Source organism: Stenella coeruleoalba (assembly GCF_951394435.1).
Source record: "Stenella coeruleoalba genome assembly, chromosome: 10".
Lineage (NCBI taxonomy): Eukaryota > Metazoa > Chordata > Mammalia > Artiodactyla > Delphinidae > Stenella > Stenella coeruleoalba.
Window position 1 is genome coordinate 68145955 of NC_137156.1, and position 6000 is coordinate 68151954.

Genomic DNA, 6000 nt, shown 5'->3' on the forward strand with positions numbered 1-6000 from the left:
CAGTGGCCTCCACCAGGTGTTGGGACACCTGCCCTGAGGAGGGATGAGGAAGCATGCCAGTTCCCCCTCTTAGAGGGCCTGGGGTTGGAGGTGCTGGAGCAGAAAGCCTGATTCCCCCTGGCCTACCACATCCTTTTTAGGCAGCTCATGCCTCCCTTTGTGAAGCCCTTGCCTGCTGCCTCCTCCAGGTGAAGGGCAGATGAGGAGGAGGAACTCTCCTGGAGGTCCAGACCTTCAGTGTGGTAGCTGGGCACAATCTGGGAAGGCCTCCTGCAGGTGGTATGAGAAATAGGCTGCAAAGGAGGTTAAGAGAAATAGATGAAGGGAACCACAGGAAGAACCCAAACTCTGATTTCCCTCGGCCTCCTTAGAACTGCAGATGCATCTCTCTCTCCTGCTGCTCACTCGTTTGCTCATTCCTTCATTTATTCATTGAGCATCATGTGCTGGGCAGGAAACAGGGTCCTGCCTCATGTTCATAGGCTCTTAGGAGAGGCAGCCACACAAAAAGCCTTACAATGTGACAAAGGCTACAATGAACATGTTCTGGGACCCCCAAAGGCTGCTTAAGAGGTTAGAGAATCCAGGACAGTTGACATGTAGCTCTTGAAAGTCCAGACTTATGTTTCTTAACTCCCAAATATGCTTACAAAGCAAATGAATGCTTTTTATAGGAAAAAGATGTTACTTTGATCTTAAACAGTATTGAGTTCCCCAGTGTTGTGTTTGTAAGCCCCACATCCAACTATGGAACATTTTTTTTTCTGGATCCTAGTGGATCTTAGCTCTTTTTTTTCATTTTAAAATTGTGATAAAGTATACACAACATAAAATTGACCATCTTAACCATTATAAGTGTACAGTTAAGTGGTATTAAATACATTCATGGGTTTCCCTGGTGGCGCAGTGGTTGAGAGTCCGCCTGCCGATGCAGGGGATACAGGTTCGTGCCCCGATCCGGGAAGATCCCACATGCCGCGGAGCGGCTGGGCCCGTGAGCCATGGTCGCTGAGCCTGCGCGTCCGGAGCCTGTGCTCCGCAATGGGAGGGGCTGCAGCAGTGAGAGGCCCGCGTACCGCGCAAAAAAAAAAATACATTCATAACGTGTAACCATCACCACCATCTGTCTCCATAACCTTAAGTCTTTTCATCTTGCAAAACTGAAACTCTATACCCGTTAAACAATACCTCCCCATTCTCTACTCCCCCCCACCTCCTGGCAACCACCATTCTACTTTTCTGTTCTATGAATTTGACTAGATACTTCATAAAGTAGAATCATACAGTGTTTGTCTTTCTGTGACTGGCTTATTTCACTTAGCATAATGTCCTCAAGTTTCATTCATGCTGTAGCATATGTCAGGATTTCCTTCCTTTGTAAAGTTGAATAGTATTCCAGTGTATCTAAATACCATTTTTTGTTTATCTATCTAGCTGTTGATGGATACTTGGGTTGCTTCCACATTTTATCTATTGTAAATAATGCTGCTATGAACATGGGTGTGTAAATATCTGCTTTTACTTCTTTTGGGTACATACTCAGCAGTGGAACTGCTGAATCATATGATAATTCCATTTTTAATTTTTTGAGCAACTGCTATACTGTGTTCCATAGTAGCAGTACCATTTTACATTCCCACCAACAGTGCACAAGGGTTGCAGTTTCTCCACATCCTTGCCAACATTTCTTCTTCTTTCATTGCTAGCATATAGAAATACGCAGTTGTGTATTGAGTTTGTATCTAATTTTCTGAATTCATTTATTAGTTCTGACAGTTTTTTGTGTGGAATCTTTAGTGTTTATCACATAAGGTCCTACCATCTGCAAACAGATTATTTTACTTCTTCCTTTCCAATCTGGATGCCTTTAATTTATTCTTCTTGCCGAATTGCTCTGGTTATCAATTTCAATACTGAAGTGGCAAAAGCAGCCATCATTGACCTGTTTCTGTTGTTAGAAGAAAAGCTTTCAGATTTTCACCATTGAGTATGATTTTTGCTGTGGGTTTTTCATTTATGTTTTTTATTATGTTGAAGTAGTTTCCATCTGTTCCTAGTTTGTTGAACATTTTAATCATGAAAAGGTGTTGAATTTTGTCAAATGCCTTTTCTGCATCAATTGAGATGATCATGTGCTTTCCCCCCTTCATTCCATTAATGTGCAGTGTTACATTGATCGATTTTAGAATGATAAAACATCCTTGCATTCCAGGAAGAAACTGCACTCGGTTGTGGTGTGTAATCCTCTCAATATGCTGCTAAATTTAGTTTGCTAGTATTTTGTAGAGGATTTTTACATCAGTGTTTATAAGGGATAGTGGTATGCAGTTTTCTTGTAGTGTCTTTATCTGGCTTTTGTATCAGGGCCTCATAGAATGAGTTAGCAGGTGTTCCTGCCTCTTCAATTTTTTGGAAAAGTTTAAGAAGGATTGGTATTAGTTCTTCTTTAAATGTTTGGTAGAATTCACCAGTGAAACCATCAGGTCCAGGGCTTTTCTTTGCTGGAGATTTTTGATGACTGATTCAATCTCCTTACTAGTTATAGGTCTATTCAGATTTTCTATTTCTTCATTATTTAGTCTTGGTAGGTTTTATGTTTCTAAGGAATGTATCCATTTCATCTAGGTTATCCAAGTTGTTGGCATATAATTATTCGTAGTAATCTCTTACAATCCTTTTTATTTCTATAGAATCGGTAGTAATATTCCCACTTTCATTTCTTTTTTAAGTACCAAAGATCTTTATTCTCAGGTCTGATACTGAATCTGTGGCTGCAGATAATGTCACTATTTTGAGAATTATCTTCATTCTTTGCAAGTCTTCAGCCACAAAGTTACACCTTATTCTCATAACAAGATAAGTGAATCAGGCTGGAAGGGGATTAAGGAGGTACACTGATGATAAAAGCAAAGGGGAACACACACTTTTACAAGCATATTGTCCCAGTTACCTTGAAAGTTAAATTTCAGATTAATTTACAAAAGTAGTGACAGTACCATGATTTAAGTGAAAATCAACACAAGTTATACCTTAAAAAATAAAAAAAATCAATTCAGAAATGCTAAGTCAGGCAAGCATGCAAAATTCAGAGTATTAAAAAATGCAACGGGTTGCCCAAACAGATATATCCCTCAGAAAAAGGGATATGAAAATGCTAAACAGAACTAAAGGAATTAGAAGCTGAATTAGCAGACCAATTCCCTCGTTTTATAAATGAGGGCAGACATTAACTGGCGAAGCTTACTCAGCTAGATTAAGGGTGTATACAGATCTAATTCCTGGTGCTATTTGCAACTACACATATCTAAAATACAGGAGATAAATATCCGGAACACATTAGGCCCACTGATTTAAACAAAACAGTTCAACAGTGGGGGTGAAGTTGTTCTTATAGCATAGCAGCACATTATACATATGTAAGATATTAAATGGCAAGAAAGAATCTCTTAAGATTTTAATGCTCAGTTAATACACAATCAAGTTTCCATCCAATTTTCTGATGTATAGCGAACTGTACTAGCTTAAAAAAAAAGTACATTCTTCAGTGTTCTTCTACACTTTTTTTGGCCTATCTTTCAAAACTGAGCACTGGGTATTTTGTTTGTTTGTTTTTTGTTTTGTTTTTTTGTTTTTTGTGTGGTACGCGGGTCTCTCACTGTTGTGGCCTCTCCCGTTGCGGAGCACAGGCTCCGGACGCGCAGGCTCAGCAGCCATGGCTCACGGGCCCAGCCGCTCCGCGGCATGTGGTATCTTCCCGGACCGGGGCATGAACCCGTGTCCCCTGCATCGGCAGGCAGACTCTCAACCTCTGCACCACCAGGGAAGCCCAACTGGGTATTTTTAATGTAAGTAATGTGATGTTTTATATGTACATTCTAATTGCACGTTTTAGGAATAAATAAAATCCATATTTCAGTAACTGATAGTGTATTTATAAAATGAAAACCTCTATCAAAATACACTTTTCACTGGGAAAAATAAATAAAACAGACAAATGGATCTACACAAAGTAAAAATTAACTTTGGTAAATTTCAGTGGAGGACAGTCCATAACAAGCTTATTTGCCCTTACTCCCCCAGAGCTGATCATCTTCCAAGTTAAGATTTTAAAAATATTTTAAAATTGAGATTATCATGTTGACATTTGTTTCTCATTCCACATCATCTTCAGCCAAGCTCTGAGCACTTACAATTCTCTGACTAATTGTTGGGAGCTTAGTCAGAAGCCTCTGGAACACTGGTGGTGGAAGAGTTTGCTGCCACACTTGCAGTAACTACTGTGGCTGTCCACACACAGCAATTGCATTTGTCAAATGGTCCACACTCTTCTCATATTCACCTTGAGCTAGTAACTCTTCACCAAGCTGTATTTCTTCAAGGAAGAATTTCGGAACGGCTTCAGCATCTTTAAGGTCAGGTAACTTGGAAAGTCCAGCTCTCTCTTTGGCAAGCTTCTGTTTCTTTCTTCGTTCTCGAAGCCTGTTCTTGAAGTTGGGGTCACTCCGTCTCCTGCGGTCGAAGTAAATGCAGTACCCAATGAAAAGGGCCCTGCACACGCCGGCGGAGATGGCGCTGTTCCGGCCCTCCATCTTCTCTCCAACGAGGATTCTTTTCTTCCCGCAAAGAAGCTGTTGGCTCAGAACCCTCAGAGCAGACTCCCACTTTCATTTCTGATTTTAATAACTAGAATATTTTTTTTCTTGGTCAGTCTAGCTAAAGGTTTGTCAGTCTTATTGATCTCTCAAGGAACCAACTTTTCATTTCATTGACTTTCTCTATTTTTCTGTTCTCTATCTTCTAGGTCCTTACCTTGCTGTGGGTCCTTTCCCCAGAAAACTGTCCAAACATATCAGAGTCTGCATACACATTCAGTCTTCACAGACCCCTGAAACCCAAGGAACTCCATTTACAAATTTTGGTGCTGAAGGGCTTAAAATTCCAGTGGTCCCTGAAAGATTAAACTGGGTAAAGAACGAGGCATAAGACAAGCAAAGGGACCAGCACTGACAACTCATCAGGCACTGAATCAGTGAGAGCCTCTTGAACTTTATTGTGGTAGGTTGGGTTGGGACCTGAGCATCTGCATTTATCAAAAGCTCCCAGGGAGGCCAGGCTGTTTGTTCTGGTCATGGTTTGAGCAGTGAGACTCTAAACAACCACACTCCCTCTAGCTCTGCTTCTCAGGTAAGTTCCCCTCTCCATAAAAGGCATCCCCAGGTAGGCAGGTGTCAACCTTGACTCCTCCCTTCTCTTAACCCCATTTTCAGTTACCAAGACCTGAGATGCCATTTCCTGAACATCTCTGACTCCATTTGTCCATTTGTACCCCCCTCTTCAGTTTAGTTCACCAACGTCTCCTGCTTGGACCGTTGTAGAGGTCCTGTTACCCCCAGGTGTGATCCCCAACCTCCACCTGTGGTGCAATTTCAAATGTAAGTTGTCTTAAACTTTTCTTTTTTCCAAAACAAAAACCAAATTTATTCAGCAGACATTTTAATTAAGAAATCCTATAAATTAGGACCACCACAATTTCAGACACTCCAGTGTGAAGTGTATGTCAATAGCTACATCAGGAGAATGAACAAGACATCGAATCTTTTTAAAAAATTAGTTTAACTCCCTTAAAGTTTGGGGGTGGCACCTTATTTAAAGTGCTTTCAAGTTTCATATGGGTAAAGCCAGAGGTTTCTCCTCTTGGAGAGTCACATTTAAGAAAACGGTTTCGGTCACTCACAAAGAGCTGGTGGCAGGAGGAAACTGAGGGGAGAGAACTCACGAAAGCTCAGGCCCAAAGCTCCATGGAGAGCCAGAACAGAGCAGAAAAACAGCCAGGGTCTCATCCATGCAGTGCAGACATGAGAAAGGGTGGAATACAAAAGGCCGGCCAGGAGGACAGAAGAGAGACTCGAGACTGTTTATGCCTGTTTCTGAGAAAGCTCATGGAACAGCCAAGAGTGGCCTCACAGGAAGAGGAGCAGTTCTGGATAGAAGGAAAGCACA

The 6000-nt window shown here is 41.3% G+C and overlaps 1 pseudogene across 1 annotated transcript; it reads right to left on the minus strand.

The window, feature by feature from the left end:
* Window positions 1–3368: 3368 nt before the first annotated feature.
* On the minus strand, window positions 3369–4589 carry LOC307192912 (mitochondrial import receptor subunit TOM20 homolog; annotated as a pseudogene). Its single transcript has one exon. The product of its transcript is annotated as a mitochondrial import receptor subunit TOM20 homolog (transcript).
* Window positions 4590–6000: the final 1411 nt, after the last annotated feature.